General features: G+C 44.2%; 1 protein-coding gene across 2 annotated transcripts in view; it reads right to left on the bottom strand.

Annotated features, from left to right (window-relative positions):
• Nucleotides 1-25,295, bottom strand: part of PC (pyruvate carboxylase) — a 2,223,386-nt gene that overhangs the window by 1,821,547 nt on the left and 376,544 nt on the right. Inside the window, exon 1 of one of the 2 annotated variants that reach the window (XM_086938549.1) lies at nt 3,253-3,393. The exons of the other annotated variant lie outside the window; for it this stretch is intronic. The gene's annotated coding sequence lies outside the window, so the exon portion shown is untranslated. Of the gene's footprint in view, nt 1-3,252; nt 3,394-25,295 lie in introns of those variants that run through there. 2 annotated transcript variants of the gene reach the window in all.

A 25,295-nucleotide genomic window follows, 5' to 3' on the forward strand; every position in this document is an offset into this window, starting at 1 on the left:
AAAGCTGCACAATGCCACCTACTGACATGCAGGGGTACTGCTAAAGATTTTTTGGATCCAGTCTGAAGCCTGGGGTATATTCAAAACGTGAGGAACCTGCAGTAAGAAGTATCCATCAGAAATAGCTGCCTTTTCCCTAATCCCCTGCATTTCATATGCATGTTAATGTCTTTCTCCCTTGAGTGACAGATCTAGCGGCACAGAGTGTAACACATTCAGTTCAGGTGGAGCTGCACGGAGGTCATGCCCCAATCAGGGACTCTGCTTTAACCGAGATTTGACAGCAGCCAACTGGGAACAACATTAAACTTGCAGGCTAATACCAGGGCCAATTGAGTTTTGCGGAAGTGGAGCAGCAAATTATGCAGCTGAGTTGACTAAGTGATGCAGCATAATGTGGCACTTGCTTATATTATTACTTCATTATTTGTCATTTTTATGCACGTAATACTGTATGGGCAAATATTTCACCTCTTCAGGACACGTTCAACAACCAAATACAGCAATATGAAACTGAAAGAAGACCAGTTAACCTTTGCTAAAGGCCTTCCACTGTATGGGAATAGGTTGCCATGTTTTACTTATGATCAACCAGAGCTATAATGTTTTTGCATTCAAATCTGCAGATTATGCATGAGATGATGGATTATGTGTCAGATGCATCAAATCCATAATTATTCGAAAAAAAGTGCGGTATCGCATGATTCCAGTGCGCTGGTCACTGCTCTACGGTAAGATGTGGATTCAGACTCTAAGCCAGGCAGAAGCAGAATTGCCTCTTATTGATGGAGGATAGGTGGCAGCCAGAGAGTCACTTGTTTATGTGAGGTTGGTGACAAAAAATCCGGAGCTCTCCTGGGAGAACTCATGATAATCTACCCATAAAACAGGCCACATATGAGACCGAGAGCAAAGTTAGTCCTGCACTGGGATCGGGCCATCAAACATTAGAAGCTGCCTTTTCTTTCTGATGCCTAAATCTCTGGAGATAATGAGACAAGGCTGGTGATCTACATCACCTGAAACTCAGACAATAAAATGAGATGCCTCAATCTGGTCAAACGTGTTAAGATTTTAGCTCAGATAATCAGAATATGCAGTTTATACGTTTCATACTCTACTGCACTCTGTCCACTTTTCAGTCGAGTATTTTTTTAAGGAACGATGTTCAAAACTCCCTCTATGTCAAGCTTCGAGTACTTCTTCCGTGCACAATCACGGCGAGGACTGCTCTCCTTGTTTTCGGAGGACCCAGTAAACACACCTCTATCAAATGAGTCTCTCTAGACCGGGCTACGATAGACTACCTAGTTAAGGGAGCACACAAAGTGCTCCTTAACCCAGACCAAAGTCCGGTTCTGCAGAGGCGAGACAGCACCTTGGAGGTCTCAGCCCACCATGTGAAACACGCCAGCAACAAACAGTGGAAATGTCCATGTTAGGGAAATTAAACGTCGAAAGGTGGCACTTGTGACTTGTATTGCTTGGATAGTTACCATCCGACCTGCACATTAAGCGAATCTATCTCGTGAAGTTCAACAAACACACAAATCGGGTCCTAGGCATTAGAAAAGAGAGCACGAATCATCAACTAATTACAAACATCCTTCCTGGCTTCTATGCACCAGTCAATCTTTTCCAAAGTAGAGTACCAGGATCCCTATATTTGTTTAAAAACCAGAGGTCACCGGAAAAACCTAACACATGCGACGAAAGTGCCTCACCCATTTACACATAAAGAGAACAAAGTATGAAAAACAATGTAAATGAATGGTGGGGGGGATGAAGGGCGCGCAGAAATCGTGCAAAACAAAGCTGTAAAAAGAATAACTGCTGCAAAGACTGACAATCCTATGCACTGCTTTGATCAGCTTATTGCCCTTGGCATCGTCCCATAATAAACATGCCACGTCCAAATGAGGCCATCCGCTGTCTGCACACACTGCCCACCACCGTGTAGGCACGAAGAGTGCACCTTTAAGCACGCACTGAGCCAGAAGCAGTGCTTTTTTTCTTTTAGTTTATCATTACTGACTTTAGTAGTTCAGGTTATTTAAAGTGGTAGCGCCATAGTGACTACAAGCAAGCAGTTTGTGACTTAGGTGAAGTGTTTTGGCATTTTTTATATTTGTATTTAGTCATTTGAAAAGGGTCCACGCGATTTGCATCCTCAGTTTATTGAAGAATAACAACGTACTAGTATGTAAAAAAAATCGCAGCATACAATATTAAAAGCGAAAACATAAGTATTATTTTTGGGCCAGGAGGTGTGACTGCGTTATCTCGCTGGCGGGACTGCCAGACATGCAGTCTCTCTTGCGTCACTTATTAGCCTCCATAAATATGTCCAGGTCTTCTCGATGAATCTCGTCCTTCAGCCACACCAACTGCGTAACGTACTAAACATTAGGTTCGACAGTCCCACTTGTGAACTAGTGCTTCGAAAACCAGTCAAAGGAGCTGCGCATCCCCACGAGTGCACAGACTGGTAGCCGGCGCAGATCCACCCAGGCAGTACACACAATGTAGCCTGTCAGGACCCACTACAAATTAACATGGAAGCCAAGCCGTTGCAAACGAATGCATACAGAAGCAGTATTTTCGTTCAGCCGCTCACCAGTCAGACTGCAGGAGTACAGACCAGCCCCCTCCACCAAAGGCTCACCGAGAGGTACACAACTACCGCCTGGGGTGGCATGGCGATGCGAGGGTGCTCCTGAGCAAACTTAGCACCGTCAACGGGCACCAAATATTGGGGGACATCAGTACCACAGAACGAAGCATGCTGAGACTTTGAGGCCCATACGGTTAAAAAGTGGAAAGGCGCTGTGCACTACAGTCGGCTGAAAACCCGCACTGGATCAAGGGCAAATGCAAATATTCGCTGATCAAACATGTTTGGAAGTTAAACTTTGTTAAGAATTCCGGGATTCCATTTCCCCCAGAGAACACCTTATTCGAGTTCAGTCTTTCCTTCTACAAGCCACAGCAATCAAGAAATGTAGTCGAATTGAGGTTAACAAAACTACAATCATCCACAGAATGCATTGGGTTGTTCAAACAAAATCCGGGACTGGAGATGGCTGTCCTGAAAACAAAAGCCGACCTAGTAATCTTGCTTTTAACACTTTTCTCCCATCTATCAAAACCAAAGTAACACCCCCGTCTCGGGCAACCAGATGCTTAAAATGCATGAGTATATTTTACGCGAGTACATTTCTGTGCCCCTCAGAAAGAGACACGGGTACGTACGGTTCTATCGATGAGTCGGTAGTCCCTCTGCACGGAGCTTCGCTGAGTGTAGCACGTGCAGCAAACGCGCGCTCACTTGCTGCACCGGCCTTATATACGCACACACACTGAGGCAGAGCTCGGCCGGTGCCCGGATAACGCGTTTTACGCGACGGCAGAAGATAGCTATCTGTACTTTGTAACACTGGTTGCATAATATGTAAACAGCCGCAAGTGCCGGACCCGCCCACCGCCTCGTGAGATAGAAGTGAAGAGACGCACCGCGCATGACGTGGCGCACACCCCCTGCACACCGGTGACAGATTTCAGGCCAGAATCGCGCAGTCAAGCTGTGGACATGCACGTGCTCACTGCCGAGCCTGACTTTTGACCTACGTGTACACCAAGCAGAAATACTCGGAATATTTTGCTCTAATGGCAGCGCCTGCGTTTCACGACTCAACCAAAGATTAACCTCCCTTTAGTGTTTATTTAATCTGTGTTGGCAGGTACAGGTAGCAGAAACGGGCACTCTTATTAGGGCGTAGGTAGCCTACCAGACAGCACAGCTGTGTGGTTGGTGAACGACATCTAGGGACATTCAGAAAGCTTCCATGGGAATACATTCACTTCATTGCTAACTATTGGCTTTGTGTTTTTTAACTCGCATGTGCTTGCTTTCAATTTGTTGGCTCTATGTGTTAGTGGCTGTTCGGCTCAAATTCGTCCCTTCCCTTGCCCAAGCCTTACTTACTGAATTGGTTACCCACGCCACTTCACTAACTCTGCACCACCACTCCACACAATGCCACTCACACCATACTGTATTGTACTCCGTACCACTTCACACCAGTGCACCCTGCCTATCCACTCCGCGCTACTCTACGGCACTGTACTCTACTCTGCACCACTATACTCTGTCCCTATGCTCTACTCAGCAATGCTTTACGCCACTGCACTATACACCATTGTACTCCAAGCCACTCTGTTCTACTTATCGCCACTGTGCTCTACGCCACTCTACTGTACACCACTGGACTCTACAACAGTCTACTCTGCAACACAGCACTCTGCCACTCTACACCATTGCACTCTACTGTGGACCACTCTACGCCCCTACACTCTATGCTACTGCATCACTCATTATGTCACTTCAGTCTACGCCACTCTCCTCCGCAACATTGCACTCTCCGCCACTGCACTCCACTTTGCATCACACTACACAGATGCATAGTATGCCACAAAACACTTAAGTACTCTAGACCGCTGCACTCTACTCTGAAACCATCCATTCTATGCCACTGCACTTTAGGCCATTTTATTCGACACTGCACCATTCTATTCAACGCCTCTGAATCAACCTTGCGCCACTCCATTATGTAATGTACGTAACCGCATTCTATGCCACTGCACTCCACACCAAAGTGCTCTACACCACTTTACTCAAAGCCAATACACTCTAGGCCTGTAATTCTTAACCTTTTGACTTCTGTGAACCCTCATTTAATCATTACTGGAATCTGGGTACCCCCACCAAGTCATTGACAGCAGGTGACTGATTGAAGCATTTTCGATAATTTGAACTACAAAACAATACAAAAATACAGAAACAAACACTCAAGCAAATAAGTCATTACATATTTTATTTATTTCACCAACAATTATCTACATTTTAATGGGAAGGCTGCAATTCAATTCAATTGAGACCACAACCATACATACGCCATTCTGTTTGATGCACTTGCACTGCTCTAACAAATCCAACTGGAAGATGCTAACAATTTATAGCCTTACATTTGAAATTCCTTCACATTTACAGAACGTTTTCAAATGTTACATTTTCAATTTTGCTTATTTATTTGTATTCTCTTTATCAATCTGTTTATATTATTTAAATTTCTATGTCAGTCACAGACCCCCTTAACAGGGTCGGACTGGGAACCAAAACCGGCCCTGGCAAAGTGCTCGGCTGGCCCCCCCCTCCCCACTTGGGGGGGGGGGTTGGAGGTGCCGCCGAGCGCTTTGCTAGGGCCGGTTTTCGGCCAATTTTGTTGCTTGGCCGATTTTACAGCTATGCTGCAAAAACGGCCTGTAACAAAATCAGCACCCAGGGGCTAAAAAACAGCCCCCACCCTTGCGGCGCACCGGGGGATTGCCCGGTGCCTGCTATGGCCAGTCCGGGCCTGCCCCTAAGTAGGCTTTACGGACTCCCAGAGATCCCCGGACCACAGGCAAAGAACCACAGCTCTATGCTACTGCAGTCTACATCATTGCACTCTACGTCCTTTTGCTCTGTCCCACTCTACATCACTGCATTCTACAACACTACTCTAACACTGCACACTCTGCTACTGAACTCTCCGCCTCTCTACTCTGTACCACTCTACTCGGCACCACTTCACCACTCTACTCTAAGCCAGTGCACTCTTACACCACTACCCTCTACAGAGCTCCACTGCATTTCTATAACACTGCACACTACACCAATTCACTCTGCTCCACTCTACGCTAGTGTACTCTATCCCACTTTACTGTACTCAACTGCACTCCATGCCCCTACTCTATGCCACTGCACTCTACTTTTAACTCCACTCTATGCCAATTCACTCTACTCTGAAACAATCTACTCTAAGCCACTGCAATCTATGCCACTGCATTCTACCCTGCAGCACTCCCTGCCACTGCGCTCTACAGCACTACTCTACGCCACTGCACTATACGCCAATGCACTCAACACCACTTTACTTCAAACTAATGCACTCTATGCCACTGCACTCTATGCCAACTACTCTGCACCACTATACTCTATGCGACTGCACTCAACGCCACTCTACACCATTGTGCTCTACGTCACTGCACTCTACGCCACTCTTCTACTCTGCAAGACTGCACTACCTTCCACTGCGTACTACTCTGCACCACTCAAATCTATGTCACTCTACGGCATTCCTAGCCACTGTAATCTAATCTGCACTCCATGCCACTGCAATCTACATTACTCTGAAAAAATCTGCTGGAGTTGCATAGAGTTGGGCAGAGTGGGGTGAACGCCACTGCACTTTAAGGCACTACTCTCTACACCACTTTACTCAAAACCAATTCACTCTATGCCACCACATTCTACACCAATCTACTATGCAACATGTCACAATGGGCCACTCTACGACACTCCACAACACTCCAATCTACTCTATGACCCCCCAAAATTATCATCATCAGCCTCCAATACGCGGATGATATCCTGCTTCTAGCACAAACACCAATAGGCCTGCAGCGGTCGAAGACCCAACTAGGAACGTATATTACTTCTGCTCAAATAACAATAAACCTTAAGAAAACTAAAGGTGGTTTGCTTTCGTAGTCATCATAAAATGGGTTCAAAAGGAAAATTCACTTGGAACCTGGAGGAAAAAACAATATCCTAGGTAGACTCGTACAAATACCTAGGGTTCCAACTTGACCATAAACTTCATTATAAGCAACACTTGGACCAAGGGAATATCAAAGCAAAACAACTCCTTTATGCTTTCAAAATTCTACAGAAGAAGCTAAAAGGCTGTCCAACAGGTCAGTTGCTTTAGATAATTGCAGCAAAATTTGTACCCACTAGATCATATGGGTCAGAAATTATTAACACAAAAGATGCCGCTGCCTTAAATCTAGCCCAATCGGGTTTTTTCAAGCCCCTGTTTTTAATCCCTCGGTACATCTCAGGCACAAATTCAACTGCAATACGGGCTGAAAAACAGAAACCTTCCAGACAAGGGGTGATGGTCAAATATTACTGGTGAATGAGGCAAGTGGAAGACAACACTTTAGCCCACTTCTGTTGGGAAGAAATTGAAAAGCAAGCAAGGCAAAAAAAACTCTACCGTTGCAGTCCTAAAAGAATCACTCGCGGTTCTACATCTTGAAGAGGCCTGGTATACAAAAACCTCTTATTCCTGGTTTTAAATTATGGTAAACAGCGCAACTGAAAGAATTTCGCAACTAATGGACAAAACTGCCTTCGCTAAAAAAAATCATGCACGGGCAGTGATTCAATCATATCAGTTTCTGAAACCCCAACTGTACTTGTCTGAACACTTCTCGCATTACAAAAAGCACTACTTGATGCTGTTGCAGCTGGGTTCATTCCCCACGATGGATCTAACCCCAAAATGGAATTCTACATGGCCCACTAAAGAATGCCGCCTGTGCGAACAAGAAGACTCTTTACTACACCTTTCAGGCATTTGCCTCTTGCTATTAGAATCTTGAACAGTCCTCTGTGAGATTTTTAGGAAAAAACAATTGAGGTCGTGCAGAGCCGCAGTGATACAATGCCTTGGTGGCCAGTTAATCCAATTGTCATGTCGAGCCATCACCATTTGGAAAATGGCAGCCAATGAATTGGACAAAAAACATAGTAGTCCACATGGCAAAGATATATGACTGTCTGGTCACTCTCCATCTGCACCGACATTAAATATTGCTCGTCATATTAAACTGCGATGAAGCTCTTACAATTTATATAGAATACAACATTCTTGTTTTAACCGTTGTGTGTGACCGAAGCTTATGATTGGATAAGGTTTATACTTTTTTGTATTTTATAGATTTTTATCTTTGCTAACTATTATGTATTATGTGTTTCTTCCATGCCTTTATGATTTTTAACGAAATCAAATAAAAGTAATACTTACCTACCTACTCTGACACTCTACAACGCTCTACGCAATTCTTTCTATGCCACTCCATGTCACTTTACTTCACTACTCCACTCTGACACTCCACTGAAAGCAACACCCTCTGCGCACTTCACTTTGCTCTACACCACTTCAAGGCACTCTGTCACTCCACGACACTCTACTTTGACACTTTACACCCTGACACTTTACGACACTCGAATCCTTTCACACCACAACACTCTAAACCACTCCACACCATTCTCCTTTACTCCACTACCTTTTAGCCATGCTGTACAGCAGCCACGCTGGTGTACAACACGGCTAAAACATATTGGCTTTGCCAAGGCTTGCTATTAACTGGGACTTTCTTTTTTTTTAGCCTCACACCTTGACCCTGGACGACAGGGAGTAAGTCAGACAAGCATGAATAGAACACAAAGCAAAAATACTGAAAATCAGCGACAAAGCGAAAACAGATTACCAACTTAAAGTAAGAGACAGAAAGTGAATGGTGGTGGAAGAAAAAGGCACAACATGGAATCAAGAAAAAGCTACCTGGCAACAGGTAGCAGCCCAACGGATTTAAAAACAAATCGCCTGCACTTTTAAAAATTATTATTGGTATTAGTTGCCAAAGGAACCAGTACATCTATCAAATGCCACAATTACCGACATTGTTTCTTCTACTGGGAGCAATGAAGCTCGATGGGTGGCTAACAATCAACATCAGAGATTATGGGTTTTAAAAAAGAAAAGGGCAGTAATGTTCCATACAGATAACCAACATGGAGGCTCCCTTCAAATGCTGCCCAAGAGGCTGCAGTACCCCTTGTTGATCTTCCTCCCAGACATGGACTTCCCCTGTTTATCGTATGCTTTATGATAGCCCGTTTTAAACATCTAGTCTGAGTCTATGACAAAGATCGGAGCTCTTGCCTTGAATTCCCATAAGTCACACAGAAAATCGTCTTTCCTGAATTACTGTTCTACTTTGGATATGCACAGAACACTTCATATTTACAGGCGTATGCACTACTTGGGAGAAGAAGGGCGAAGGACCACTTTATCTGGAAAGAATCGCAGATATGTTTTTGAACACAAAAAAAGCCTTAAGCACACCAATTCTTCTCCCAGACGAAATTAAAAAGAACCTTGTAAGAGAGAAACTTAAGGTTTGCCTATTCAAGTCTCAAAAGGGGTGCTTCTTGCCAAATTTGCAAGGCTAATGGCAGATCCCAGGAGCGGAATGGACAGTAAATCAGTCTTTTTAGGAAGAAGTTTCTCAAAAGCCTATTCACCCAGGGAGCTACTCTTACGAAGTCAGGATTTCTTTTGGCCAGCCACTGTGACTTAAGAGTAGAAATTAGTCATTTGGGCCATGGGAAGGATAGGGTATCCACCCTAAAGCACCTGGATAAAGAACAAGTGAAGAAAACAATGAAGAGCATTCTCGCTGGATGCAAACATATCCACTCACAGGAGCCCAAAATCACGTCATTATCTGTTAGACCACATTCTGTGGTCAAGGCAAGGGTACCAATGAGGTGGTCTGCAGGCCCATTCTCCCCACTCATGAGAAATACTGTCCTCCGAGAAAGGAGATTGCTCTCTGTCCATGTACATATCTCCTGGGCCAGATATTCCAGGGTCTTAAATCTTTAGTCCTACAGGTGACTGTTATGACCTCTACATAGGGATTCTTCACCTTTGGAGACAAATGAGAAAGGTTAACTAAACTGCTTTGAAATCTTTCTAAATGAAGGAAAAGTCTGACTCATCCCAGGTACCATCTCCTCTTGATGCTGACCCCCTCACCCCCGGACCCTTAAGGTGACTTCCCAACCTACTAACATCTGTTATGATATACGTTGGGGGAACTTGCAGTGAGGAACTTTAAAAAATATGTTTCTCTGTCAACTCCGATCCATTGCCTGATGGATCTCTAGAGTTACCGTAATTTCCAATTTGAACAGTGGAGAACTGGTATTCCCAACAAAACAAAATTTCAAGGAATCATCCTTTACAACAATTGGAAACTTCTAAAACCAAAGCACTAGTGATCTTTTGGCCAAAATCCAGGGAAATGATTGTCAGTTATATTCCATTCATTCTCCAGATTTTTTCCAATCATACCTGAAGAAGCAAATTCTCCAGATCTTTTTTCGGATATTGAAAATAGAAATCTTTGTCCTCCTGAGCAGGGGCATCTGGAAAGGCAATGTTCTCCCTGGAGTATTGCAGTACCTCCGTAAGTGTTGCACTTTGAATAAATCTCTCCCCGTCTGCATCTTCATAGGACTTCAAATGTCATTTTAGGAGATGATGGTCCTTCACTACAGTCAAAAGCTGCTGTGACCACCATTTCTATCACTCCGATGGTCCTCCTTAGCATGGTTCTGGCTTGAGGATTGCCCTTCGTCTTCTATGGGGGACGGGACTCCTACGCATCAGAATGCCTCTAAGACGCACATTTGCCAGTCTTTTTCATCGTGAAAAAACTATTCCGCTGCCTCAGTCTTTTAACAGCCAGGTGGCGGCCTGCACTTATTGTACACACGCTGTTCCGGACCACCATACAGGAATAAATGGGCTTGGAAACATACTGAATAAGACTCCATGTGCTGCTAGAGCAGGCGCTATGCTTGGAGTATAAATACATAATCAAGTCACAAGATGCAATCTGATAAATGGCCTGCCAATTCATCTATAGCACGATCTCATGCAGGCTCGCTAATATTTAGCGCATTATTAGTTACAGAGGTCTCTACAACAGACCATTTTAATTAAAAAAATACTTAAACAATAAAGTCTAAATGCTCATCCTGCATGGTAAGCTGTGGAACGGAAAACAAAACAAGAACTGGAGGTGGTTGGCTTCCTCTTAATGGCAATCATGGGAGTAGTGGCAGAAAGAGGAGCCAACCTGGAGGGTTGGGAAACAGTTTTATTATGCTTGGTGCATGTTCTGCAAGCATAAGTAAATGTTCAGCAGGTAAGTAATGCGACAAGGAAGGCTAACAAAGCAGTAACAGAAGATCCCCTGTACCAGTGCTGGAAAGGCCGGGGATACATCAGGAGTCCAATGCGGGTTGGGCCCAGTAACACAATAAAAAGCAAGTCCTCTGTGCTACCTATACCACTCTCAGGCCACTGCTATTTTTTGGAAGGTCTGCATCCCAGAATCAAAGCAAAAGTAGAGGATGCGAGGATAGGCTCATGTTGCTAGCAACAATCACACAAAACAAGTACTGTGATAATCTTAACTATTGTCGCTATAAATGTAGGAGTCTGGAGTTGGCCCAAAAATTACGTCTCTATGAACAATCAATCTCATTTATGAATGCGACATCTGGCAATGATTGGGCGTCTATTTCCCAACCATTCACCTTGCAAAAAAACTATTTTATCTGGACGATTTGGGAGGAAGGGGTAGCACATGAAAAACCATAACATGCTGCAGGACAGGAGCCTTGCTTTTAGGGCTGAATTGGCCAACACATATTCGGCCCTGGAAGCACTCCCAAGTGAGCAGCACATACTTCTCATCGCTATGTGTGCATGTTTTGAGGCTGTGCAGAAAGAACCCCTAGATAGAGCACGGTCCTGAACTACCCTTTTCAATAGGCAAGTGTACCACGAGGGAAGTCACTACTGAAATGTGTACCATAACCATCTGGATTTAAAGTTGATAGAAATCTGTTGGTGAGGGGCCAAGGTACAGTATGCACGTCCATCTGTCCACAAAAAGGGAAAGCTTGAGTAACATTCCACATACTGCATTCAACATTTGTTTTTAGTTAACGGCATGCTGCATCGAACAAGGGTGCGGTATTGCCTTGGGCAAAGGTGCAGCAGAACTTCATGATATGGAGATAATGCGTCTTTTGTGTTTTAAAAAAAAAACGTCTTATGTGTTTAAGATCGAAAAGAGGGTTGGTTACTTTGACAAACTTCTGCAACAGGCCTGTCCAAGCCACATGCCCTGGGAAATATACAGGTTCCCACGCGGAGGTGTCATATAGCTAATGCTTTGCTAATAAGTTTAAACGTTACTCAGTAATACAAGCTGCAGAGGGCCTTGAGCTAATCCCAAACATTTTAAAAACAAAGTATGCATTCCATTCTACTCTGTCATGAGTCTAAGTTGCACTCAGTGAACTGACTTGCCCCCAAGTCAAGCTGGTAAAAACGTCTTAAATCAGCATTAAGAGTCAGCACACTGTGCTATGCTAAGAAGTGTGGAGGTAAGTACTATGCAGAGTCGAACTCAGAACGTCATAGACTTTTTTGTTAGTGCTACATGTTGCTTGCGGTCAGGCCACCTCAGAGCACCGAGGAAGGACATGCAGTATCTGCTATGCTCAGATACAAAAACTCATACTCAAACCGTGAAGTCACGTGTGATCAGACCATGGTGGACGGCATGGCACTAAAGCCTTCGAGAAAGCAGTAACTAAACGATAGCACATTTCTGATTCACCATGTTAACAAGGATTTGGAAATAGGACTGTTCCAATAGGGCTGATTCAGTGGTCTAAGGCCTGGAGAAGAGGTACGTTTTCACAGTTCTCTGAAACATTTGTAGGGATGCCTCCGGTTTCAAGTGAAGATGAAGAGTGTTTCGGCATATGGAGGCTTAAAAATGGAGAGATCTCCAGTAAAACTTTTAGTAACCAATTGGGTAGATAAGCTGAAACTTAAAAGTGGACGATCGTTGGATCTTCAATACTCAAGGCTGAAACTGTTCATCTAGAAAACCAAGCGTACAGCCGATTAAAGACTGGCACACAAATCATAAGAAAGAAGAGTGGGTATCCAGGTCCTGTACTACACAAAAACACAGTCACCGAGTAAGTCTCTTGAAGCATGACATCCCTTGGGATGTGTAAGGGCAACATGATTGGGCTGTGCTCCTCGTTGGGCCGGCGCTGCAATTCCCTAGGGGTCTCCAGAAGAGTCACTTTAGCGGAGAGCTTTTTATTTAGACGTCTGTAGAGTGTGAGTGTGTTCTTAGTGGGGTTGTGAAAAGTGATGAAATAATAAAACTGGCTAGGGGACATCCCAAACGTTTTTAATATGCTGGTTCCCTTGTCAGAGTTTAAAAGCCCGTAGGTTACTAGTGGGGTAATAATGGCCCCTAGTAACTAAAAGGTGGACACGTTTCGCACCTAAAAATGGTCAGATTGATCCCTGGCACTTCATCAGGATCAGAAAAAGTAAGAAGTATTAGTCGAGTCAGTGATTTATGATTGAGCCGTCCCCCTTTCTTTTGTTTAAGGTGGTACCTGCTCTTGATAGTTATCACCGTTGGTCCGACATAGAATGCTAAAAGGAGAAGAGAGCGTTTGGGATATCCCCTAGTCAGTTTTAATACTTAATCACACACTCACTTTTCACGACCTACTACAAACACTCTCTCACTTCTCAAACAGCAAAATATAAATATTTCTGCAAATTGACCCTTTGGGGGACCCGTAGGGCATTGCAGTGCCGGCCCAACGAGGAGCACCACCCAATGATTAAGCAGGACATCCCACTCTTCTTTCTTTTCTCAACAGACTACTTGTGTCTCATTAGGAACAGTAACCCTACTTTTCGATTTATATCATTTTGTGGATCATGGGTACTGGACCTTTATCAGCTCCTAGTCCCCCCTCTTTCTCATTTGACACACAAGCCATAAGATCTTGCATTGTACTCAGTGTTTGATCGGGAACTAGAGTAATGTTTTCACAGCATGTGTGATGTGATTAAATTGTCTCCGTCCAGTGCCACAGTTTTGTGATTATGTGTAGCTTTTTAATTTCCTTTTTTGGGAGCATAGTGCATGAGAAGGTGCCATGGCCTAGCTGCAATAAAACTAGAGAGCAATTAAGTTGATTTCCTGGGAGAGTTACAACAAAGAGAACTCAGTGTCGTAACAAGCCCCCGCAGTGCAGCCCCCAAAACCTTCAATGGGCCCCCATTTACCCAAAGCCAGTGGATATTAGTGAAATCTGTGATATTCTGGGGCTCATCACATTGTTGAGGCGGAGGAGAGAGTGCCATTTTGCATTAAGCCACTGAGAGACCCAGGGGAAGAGAGCATAACTGGTGAAGAGCATTCTATTTGGTGGAGTTTATTTCAGAAATGGGATATTATTCTGTGTCAAAATGCACATCCAGGTTGCACGATTTTCGTTCCCGTCTGTGGGGGAGGGGGGTCTTCAATGACTCAAGCCAGATGAATGGTGATGCGTTAAAGTGCCTGCAATTAATATTTTAGTTCTGGCCATAAGACAAAGATTATCATGCCTCATCAATTTCTGTACAACTTTCAAGTAGTTCACTGGTCGGTAGCAAACGCCAGACACAAGTTTAGCCTAAAGACAATCTTGCTATCACAGACACAAAAGGAGTGGACGAAATTTTAATATACAAAGAAAACTGTAAGCAAGACCAGATAAAAGCTTAAGAAGTTTGTATAGAGGGCAGAGCAATGAAGGACTAAGAGGTTGATGGTGTCCAAGAACCAAGGATAGAATTTGTCCCGTTGTGCCCTCGTTCAGAGAGTAAGCCAGCACTGGATGTCACCCAGTGGACCATTAGCTCCAGCTTAACAGAAGATTAGAGCAGTTGCCAGTTTCCAGTGCCTCTGCAGTGCAAGAGAGGTCTGGCATCGGTCTGTGACTAGGCAAGGTGCGAGTTCAGTTTCTCCATGGTTGACATTTTAAAATATGTGTTGGAGCCTCTGGGGAGCTACATTAGTGGATAGCAAGGTACTGAATAGGCTGACTAGGATGGTGGCCATGGCAAGCAGGCTGCAGATGGCATCCTAAGCATTCCCGACATTAGTCAGAGAGAAAGATTTATTCAAGGTGGGTTAGTCCTTTGTCATGTTTCCAGGATAAACAGTGGTGAATTCTAGCAACAAAGCACGTTGAATAAGCTCCATGGTTTACGTTATGCCCGGCAGTACAGTTGCTGGAACGCTGGAGTCAACTTTGTTCTGCAAAACTGGCATGAGTTATTCGCCCAAATTTGTGGAACTTTCAAGATGTCTTCATGTAGGTTCCACAATCCACCGGTTTCTTGTTCTTTAAGTGTGCTATGCAGGGTTGATTTTTGGGCGTTTAGAAAGCTATTTTAAACTACAGAGAAAAGCACCAATATATGGTGATGTCTTTTCCGGAATTCAATTTGGACCAGGGTATTTAAGGAGTTCTTGCTTTTTGTTTCAATAGGGAAAGCCCATGCGTGATCCAGAGCTGTGCGGTTTTGATTGCGGATGTCTGGGAGGATCCTTCGGATCAACGAATGGAGATAATCCTGCTTCCAGGCTGAAAAGGTCTACAAAACTTAGTGGGTTGTCACTGTGCTATGAACCAAAGCTTAATAACTAACAAAGGTCTCATAAGGCATTTCAATCAGATGACCGCCTCTGCCACCTGGATGTGCTCCTTCAGTTATTCAAGTAAAATTACTCCCTCTGGACCCTTGTTAGCCACAATGGGGCTTCTTTGTTCAGTAAGACAAGGCTCAGACTCCTATCTGGAGAAGCATACATTAGGATGCAGGTGGACTGCAAAGTTCACACAGCCTTGTAAAACGTTTGCTTTCCCATGACGTCCCTGAAAATTCAGCCTTCATATACACACAATGATGTAACCGTTAATTGTATTCCCAGGATAAAGCTTCCAAGAGGATCAAGAAAGCCAGGAAGGAGGAAACCAAAGTGATGCAAAGTTACATTTAATAATGAACTGCTAAAGGAATGCAAGGCAGTTCCAACGTGGCAGCATAATAGGGTCAGCAGGCAAGGCTGAAGTACCAATGCTGGCAATACTTCAAACCCTCACATTCTTAAAACTACTTCCTGGGGCGGAGACAAGAAATACATACACTGTGCTACTTTGGTACATTAGGCAAAAGTTTGAAAGAAGACTGAAGTGTTGGAGAGGGACAACTAGTATGAAAAATTGATGGGACACTTCATGCAGGCCCTAACAAATTGCTAACCGAAATCTACTCTGAAACTTTCCCACCTCCTCCCCTCCCCCCCTGTCCACATGTGCCCACACTGAGCGGGAGGTAGCACACTACAGCAGTTTGCCAAGCCTTTCCTACTCTGGGCAAAAAGAAACAATGACTGACTGTGCTAATCTGGCTGCTGATACACTATGCAGTACTTTGCAACAGGTTAGTTACTGCTGGGGTCTGTGCATACACTCCCTAGCACCTGCGCTGGCTCCATATTTATTGCAGACGCTGCTGAGCTCACTTTGCCGAGATCTGGCACGGAAAAGTAATCCAACTTCTTCCAACCTACCTCTGTTCTTTTGGACTGTTACAGCAGCTCTAAACAGGCTCAGTTCCTGTGGATATCAGCACAGCACAACTGGATAGTAATCCTCTTCAAAGAATTTACTATCACCCATGATCTAATTGGGGAAGGTGCCTTAAGTTCAACAAAACATAACAAAAAATTGGGGAGGTGAGTTTATGAGTGAAGTGAAAACAATGAGAGGAGGTGCACAGCGGATTTGGGTAAACACTCACTTGAGTGAACACAAGCCGTCCAGGAGGTTTCATACCGCTATGTGGTGGGTCTTCAAAGACAGTTGTTGGTACCCAGATCCCTTCACAGAGACTTCAGTGAGGGTAGATTCTTGGAAAAATCTTTTCTAAGAACTCAAGGAAAAGCACTGTGTGGCTACAGTGTACCAAAACGAGTAGTCATCTGATAGTCTAGGATGTTACCAGGAATTGCAAAGCCCAGGGTGAAGACAAGGAAATGTTTAAAACAACAACTAGTCTATAAAATGAGAATCTGGCTTCATGGATGTATCTGCACTGCCTGTCTAAATATGCATTGGCCATCTTGACTGTGATGATCCTTTCAATACCCATCACCATTGCTACAATAGAAAATCTAGCGTGATCTGCTACAGCGGCCGAGAGCAAGTCATCACTGAAAGGTGCTCTTTCCTCTAATGCCAGCTCCTCTTTTGCCATACTCTAACTATCTGCAATTAAGAGGCCAATTAACGTTCAATTAAATACCAGAAGATTACAATGTTCACTATTTTTAGGTAGGGAAAGGCACATGGAAGGTGTTGAAGTAGATATGGACACATCCAAAGTTCTATTGATGCGAGTATTTGGGATGCGATTAACCTTATTTTCACTAAGCCAGATCTTCTATCCCTCATTGCATTTTAAACTGGTCTTCAATAACGAAAGATCTAAAACATAGGACAATTTCAGATACAACTGTGCAGTGGCAGGATACTGCTGGAGAAGTAGATTACAACACAGAACATAGATCAAGGGGGAGAAGACAGACCCCGGGGTTCTTCACATGGACCGAATTCTCTGTTCAAACCCAACCTTCTAACAATACCCTAGTGTGACTAGAGCTGTACAGTGCGGATCGGATCGTGTCAGCCTTCTGTAGGGCTTAACTTTGTGGCATACATCAAACGTGGGGTACAAGACCTCCAGTGAGGGGGCAGCAGGAAGGGGCCTTCCACTGGTGCTACCCCAAGCAGCAGTCCATACTTTTCGTCCTAGATCCATCCTTAGCTGGAACAAAAGATAGGATTTCTTTCCTTGTGTTTTTTTTTCTTTCCATACTGTTGCACATGGAAGACAGTGGGGATTCCTGGGAACCTCACTCAGGTCCGCCATAGTTCTCCTCGGTGTGAGGGGATTCAGCTTATGCACTTGCTCAAGACCCCTTTCAACTCTGGTTATCTCTGCAGTTTAACTTATGGGTTCTGTTACTAAGAGTAGTAATCTTACGTGTTAGCAGTATCACCTCTATGGGATTTCTACTACACTACACCACACCACAGAAACTTCACTTAGAGGAAATGCTAACAAACGGGCCCTTTGGATCTAGGGTCATGGTGCAAACATCTCAAACCTCATGGATGGTTAGAATCTGGTCTTTAAATGAAAAGGGACTGAATTCCCCGTAAAATAGAGTTAAACTCGGGTGCTCTCTTTAAGAAGAGCGATATAACATCATAGTGATCTAGGATATGCACATTAGACAACATGACTAGCGAAGCCTTGAGCCTAAGCAATATCAGATCGCCTGTAGTTTGTCAGCCCCAACTAGCACTAGTATAACAAAACGAGGAGGCTCCCATGCACTGCATGGAGTGGCCGCACAAAGAGCCTCCCTTTTCTTCCACAGACCTCTGAACGGTAACCCTTCTGCTAGTAAGAGAGATAGGCAGGGACGATAGGTCACAGGTTTGGGCCAGATCTGTGGTAGAATTAGGACTATTACTGTATATGAACCTAGTAACAGTCAAGACACCTTCCCAACGACCTTTTTTGACAACCTGGTCGGCGTTGCAAAGGGCCACATAATGTTAATGGAGAATTTAAACCGGGTGTTAATCGCGGGGAAAGCGAGGTCAGGCACATCAGCTCTGCACTCAAGTGCTCTCTCTAAAGCTAAATGTGCGGTCTGGATTTATGGGACTCATTGTGAGAACAAAGCAGAGATAGGAGGGAGAACACGTTCTTCTCATGTCTACTGGATGTACTCCAGAATCTATAATGCTCTAGCGAACAAGGATAATGCGGCTTGTTCTAGGTAAGATCTTCTGTTTGACAGTGGCGTTAGACTACAAGTCAATTACACTCTTCCCTGAAGTTGGAGCCCAGGCAAAGTCACCAGAAAGGTGGAAACTCCTTACACCCCTGCACCAACACCCGGTACCTGGGTGTCCACATCATGCTGAATACATCAGGCATTAATAAAGTTAACTACTCACCCCTTCTGACTTTTCTTTGTAACCACTTACAAGACTGTAGCCCCTTTTTCTCATGTGGCTGGAGAGAATACACACCATTAAAATGAACATGCTCCCAAGATTTCTAAACCTTTTCCAATCTCTACTTGTCTTGGTCCACTTAAGAACTTTATCGAAGAAACTGCTCCCAAGTTTCATATGGCAAGGAGGATGCCCTTGTTTGGCTATTACCTTTTGTGCCAGCCCAAACAGAACGGAGGAATGGGTCTTCTGGAGTTACGAACATTACCAGGCGTCACAGATGCGTTACCTATCTGAATGGCACTTGAGGCAACCGATAAACTATGGCCCCATGTGGACTGCACAGTAGTGGATAGCCCCTTTTGGGACTCAATTTGCAAATCCAGCTTTCCAAAGTAGTCAAGATAGATATTCCCTTGCATTCAACTGAGGAACTGGGTAATGAACCCTGCAGTGAAATTAGAGGCTACATGCGAACTAATATCACTTGACCAGCTTATACTATCATCCACGGACTGGAAAGGTAAAATTTGAGCTACATATGATCTTGGACTGGGCCGTGGGGGTCACTTTCCTGCCATTTATTTCTTACCACCAAAATGGGCAGCAAACATGGGGAAGAAATGGAGGACAGTACGACTTCTCTCTGGTACATGCTAGCACTGAACTCTAGCTGCATCCGTGGTAGAGGCACAGTGCGAATCACTATACGATTGGTACCATTGTATCCCTTGACTGAACAAACTCTACCCTGTACCCAGCGCTCTCTGCTGGAGAAGCTTTGAGCTCCTTGGACATTTTAAACATATATGGTGGTCTGTCCTGATCGCAAACCTGTCTAAGCAGATATCCTGGTGCCATGAAGATGATGTTTGGATATCCTTTGCAGATACTGCCTTGGTCTTGCTGCGCCCCTGTCAACCTCACAGATAGCACCAAAATACATTCTCTTGTGGAAATCCAGAGACTCCAGTCTGGGACTTCAATAAACACCTTAGTAGCCCGAGTAACAAGAAAGATCCACTACCCTTCCCATATTACCAACTAAGACATGGGAATATGGCAACGGGAAGGCTTTCCAGGGGTCCAACCAATCAAGAAGGTTGAGACTTCCAGCCAATCTGAGGTCCTTGGTTGCCTTGCAGGTCTTAAGGCTTTATGACTTAGATTACTAAACGTATAGAAGTCCCGATGACTAGCACGAATCAAGGTAGTGAGGCCTAATGAGGAGAAAAGACATGTGCTATGTAACACTTTCCCACACAGTCTAAGGGAGATGACAAAGCCTTGAAGTGACCGGTGCAGTAGTTGTTTGGGGAGTGGGAAAAGAGTTGGGGGGTTGGGAGGGAAGACTAAAAGCGATAGATGGATGCAAGTGTTATTATTTTGTTAGTTTTGGGCACTACTGTACTGTTTTTTATTATGTTGTTTGCAAAAACTACTTTGACCTAGTTAGCTAGTTTGTTAAAAATGCAATTTGTTTTGTAATTAATCAGCAGCAGATCAAATCGAGCACAAGTTACTCTGGCCTTACAGCAGTTTGGTCCAAGTACCCAGAGTCAGTCCTTGTTCAGATAGCGCCATGGCCGAAAAGGAATTTGGCACACTCCCTGAAACTAGTAAATAAAAGGAGCTGATCAGTACGGGTCAAAGCAGCGATTGGCCTCTTAGCTTGATCACGCAAGTGCCAAGTTGTCGGTGGTGCAGAGGGCGGTCTTGGTGGGTGGCGACAGGAGTTGAGGGCAGATGGGAGAGGGTAAATAGGGCGCAAACAGGCACTTTCAGCAAATAAAACCAGAGTGGTTTAACCTGAATCATTCAACTGAGAGGGATACTGTAGTTTAATGCAGCCAACTCCATATGCCCCTCTGAAAGTTGGCGTCATGGACGTGTGCCCAGCCCGCACATGCCAAAAGCCGGCCATGCAAATACCAGAAAGTGCCACTATGTTAAGACTTATTAGATGCAAGTACAGATAGAGCTAAACCATCTTTCAAATGGTGCAGTCAAATTTGAATCCTGCCGTGAGCATACCCAGGCACCAATAAATATAATTAACCTGGTCATTTATCAGAAAAACAAATCCTTAAAAAATAAGTCCCAGATCAAACCCCAGCCTGCTTTCAATTGTCCTGAATCACTAGGTCAGTCGCCAGCCCCCGCTTCATAGCAAAAACGTGGGTCTTACCCTTTGCAAACAACCTTTTTTTTCAACCCCTCAAGCCGAAATACTCATCAAAACCACAGGCTACCAAATTCGCTTGGGCAGCGGAGGCAGCCTGCCGCTTTCAATTTAATACATGGAAGTGCTATTACCAGGTCTAGACGAGATCAATACAATTTCACCAGCTGGGTTTTCTTGCATAACACTTGCAGAAGTGACAATTTTTTTTTATAGAATCATGTAGATATATTCACTCCCCAATCAACAATTCTTTAGCCTATCACGCTTACCCACCCCTATTAACGGCCCTACCATGACTAGCTCTCAAAAGTCACATTAGAAGTTCTCTGTCAATCGAAGCGCACTTTGGAAAAGTGCCTCTTACTAAAGTCATACAGAGGCTGCAGCCCCTCAAATTAAGAAGGCCAGCTTCCAATGCCACTCAGTGAACTAACCAATGAGTTACCAAGAACGACTCTGTGGCGAAACACGCGCTTGGGTTTTAGGAGCCTGACAGACCTCAAACAATCGAGAGGAGTTTGAAGACGCTTCACTTCAAGATAAGCTCCAAAGGCTTTCATTCTTGTGCTAATCCTTCCGGCGCTCCTCAGACACTCCTACCCTACGAGGGTCTTGTTTACTGAATATTTACATCACCTTGTAATGCTTGCTTAGTACCAGCTACATTTGTGCAATCTTCATTCATAAGTGCTGAGACCTGGCTTTTGATAGTAACAGTGCTATATACATAAAAAAAGGAATAGCAGACATCGGCAAGAAAGGATAAGTGGGAAGCTCATTTGTAATTTTTTTTAGGGGGTGAATACCAGTCTTTATTGGGTTTCAACAAGGTAGACAAATTCGCTATAAGAGCAGTAACATGCCCAATATTTCACAAGCAATTACAAGACCAGCTTTGGCGGGGCATCTAGTTGTAACAGAAACAGTGATCTTAATCAAATGTTGACATTTTATATTGCTATTCCACAGTGCTTCTCCCCACACTGAGCTCTGTGTTGCTTTCTCCCTCATGTGTTTTTTTTCTCCCCCACCCCCTTTTTTTGGGGGAGGGCCCAACAGCCGCCATTTGCTGCCAGGCCACTCCACGTACCAAAAAGCGAGTTGGCGCTGTTAAACATTCACTTTTTTTTTTTAACCGGTTCTAGTAGCATCCAGTGGCAGCCACCATCTACATAAAGTTGTGGGGGGGCCGCGGGTGGGGAGGTCATCAGGTTGGGGAGGTGGGCAGGAGAAATAAAATATAAATAAAGAATTAGACTGACCTGCTGCTCCCCTCCCTCCTGCCTCGCTGCTTCTCTCGTTGGGGGATGGGCCCTCAAGGAATAGGCTCCACAACCAATCCAGATGCTACCCTCCCTCACATGAGATCTGCACTAGGATTGGTCTGAGCGGCCTAGTTTGCAGCTCATACAGTGCTTCGCAGACTATGCCTTTACATAAGTGGGCACACTTATAAGTGCACTCTAACCTGCCCGGCCCCATACTTATTGACAGGGCACCGACCGCACAAATAAAAGGATAACATTGTTTTATCATTTTATTTATCATCTACTGGCACGGGCTGCAGGATGACGCTCCTCCGCCATTACGGAGGAGCCGCCACTGGTGGCATCTACCATCTTGGATCGATAAATTAGAAAAAGAAACAAAGAAAAGGGAATGTGTTTCATTGCACTAGCATGCGCATATTCCATCAGGCATGTATGTGCCAGCAGAATAAAGGCAGCACGTCATTTTCTATTTGCACATCTTAAGTTTTACTATGCAGTAGTAAGCATGCAGTAGAACAGCAATGCACGCCGCAGAAGCAACAAAAAAAACAAATGCACAAAAATGATAGTGGCATGTGGTGAATAGTGGATTTGAGGGAAAGTAAGAAGATACAAGGATATGTATTAGGAAGATTGTGATAACATGAGGATAAAATGCCCTATCTACATTCAGGGGAAACCTTCAGGTCTGCATTAAAGAGGAGTTCATGCAAAGGTCTGGGTTTCTACGAGGCATAATAAACGGAGCAATGCACCACTAAACCACTTTCATATAATTATAGCCACACCTGTGCTGATACATAGAGCCTAGGGCTACAGGTAGCACAAGCTGTGCTTCTTGGACATGGTTAACTGGCCATTCTGGTTAAGGAGCAGGAAAGACTTTGCACTCAACGCCCTGAGGTCCAACCATGAGCACCTTCAGTGGGCCTGGTCAGAGGTCAGCTCCGCCTAGGACAGTTGTGTGAGGTGAACAGCAGCCACAGGTATGCAAAGACTGAAGCAGCATCGAGAAAGTAATTCGAACATTAGGCACATAACTACATTTTTTTTTCAAGCAGAAGGTAAAAAAAAACACTTAAAAAAAGAAAGAATGCCACCTTCTAAATGTGTGGCCAGGCGTATGCAACAACATTTTTTTTTTTAAAAAACAGATTGACTTTCATTTTATTAGAACAGTGTACATATCAGGGAACAGCAGTCACTCGCAGTGCAGGAGAGGCATTGGCTGAATTGGCTGACGCTTCGACTTATGCTGTGTGCTCAGTAAATGGAATCACAGTTCAGCAGACCAATGGATGAATAAAGAAGCAGGCCCAAAGCAACTTTGTGTATTTATATAGGTCGGCCTTGTTTATTTAAGAACTCTTCTTATTACATGAGGTTAGTAGAGCAACTAAAGCACTTTCTAAGCCAGAAGGAAACGGAGTACTGGCTCTAGAATGACTCCCAATCTAGACTAGTCAGTGAGCTGGCTTCACTATAGGATTTGATTTCAGATGTCTTTTCTTTAGCACTTATCAGTGACAATGTGGGGGTAGGTGGATTTGAGGGTGTTCAGAGACCCATTAAGAATATGGGAAGCGTTGGCAGCTGGCCAGGTCTGATCTTAAGTGCCCTCGTTGACTTCTTATACACCAGTCCCTCAGCTGATCCCCTCTTGCTAGTCCTCCCCGAGTAATCCTTCTATGGATAGTTCCCCTCTTTTGAGAAGGTTAAAACATGAATCAGGTTCAGGTGAAACCCTTAGTTATCCAACAGTCAATTGCATACTCCGTTCACAACTATTCAAGACTTACAATTTGTGGTGCAGCGAGTAGGTGGTGGTCTGTTCTTTACCTCTTTCGAGCTGGTCTGCGGCCCTTCTGCACTCCGGTCAGTGAAGCCAGCTGTGAACGAGTATACCCGAGGCAGCCACGTACGCGAGGCACAGGCAGGATCTGTCTGTGTACCCGCCCTGCTCAGTCCAATGATTCTGGAGTTAATGTAATCACAAAGACCAACCCAATAACCCCACATGTACCCGAGGATAACTATAGGGCTAATCCAATTGGTCCTGTGGGACTCCTTTGTATACTGGTGCCTGAACTAACTTAATAGGAGGTATCGTAATCAAAACAATCTGTTAAAGTCTAGTAAATAATACAATATACAGGACTTCAGCATATAGCAGCAATCTTTATATACATTTCAAATATCATGTATGTGAATACAATACATTAATCAGATCACGTCACAAATGCAGATGGCGCAATTAAAGTGAAGTGTACATGTGTTTATCTACAGTTAAAAAGCAGCATTAGATACGGCTCCCTGTTCTCTACCTAGACAAGTAAAATCCTGTTCAAACTCACAGTTCTATTAAAAACTGTAAAAAAGCAGCCCTTTTTGCAGCGGTCACCCCACTTAGACAGCTAGTTGCTGGTTTTTGACTGACAGTGCAGTGAAGCCTTCTAACCAGGCACCAGTGCCCTCTCCCTAAAAAGGATACATGTGAATTAGCAACACCAATTGGCAAAGACTTTAAACCTTGTGTGAATCCCTAGTATATGGTCCCAGTGCTACTCGGGGCATGGGTGTTAAAGGGGTCACTCGGGCCTGAAGCACTATTTGTGCCACTCTGAGTGACCCAAGTAAACTATTGACATTAGGCCTGCTATTGCAGACTGCAGGTGCAGTGCAAACTGATCGAACTCAACTTTGACCTCACCACAAGTGGCAAATTCAATGCACTGTTTTTAATTGATGCCAGTCAGCCCTAAGGCAGGCCTCCTGAGCCCAGGAGGAAGGGTGCATCATATTAAAGGTATGCACAAGACTGCGCAAGCTTATATGTCCCTATTGTGGTCTTAACAATTAAAGACTACTATAAGTAATAGGCAGTCCATAGGATAACAGACTGGCACCAAGATAAACCAGAGGTTGGCAGTGGGAGAAGGTGGGTTGGTATATGCTGTACACTAATTAAAGTAAGCACCTTGTACCTGGCCTCAAGACCCTTATGTCGGAGGTCAAATATAACCTTATTGAAATCTATCCTAGTGGTAGCTATGGAGAGCAGCCTTCAGACTTAATCATGAAGGAATGGATAGGAACTTGTTTTACCAGAATATCACCTCCTAAATGAAAGGAGAACCACACAGTTTTTATATAAAATTATGTATTT

This window comes from Lissotriton vulgaris, chromosome 9 (genome assembly GCF_964263255.1).
Source record: "Lissotriton vulgaris chromosome 9, aLisVul1.2, whole genome shotgun sequence".
NCBI lineage: Eukaryota > Metazoa > Chordata > Amphibia > Caudata > Salamandridae > Lissotriton > Lissotriton vulgaris.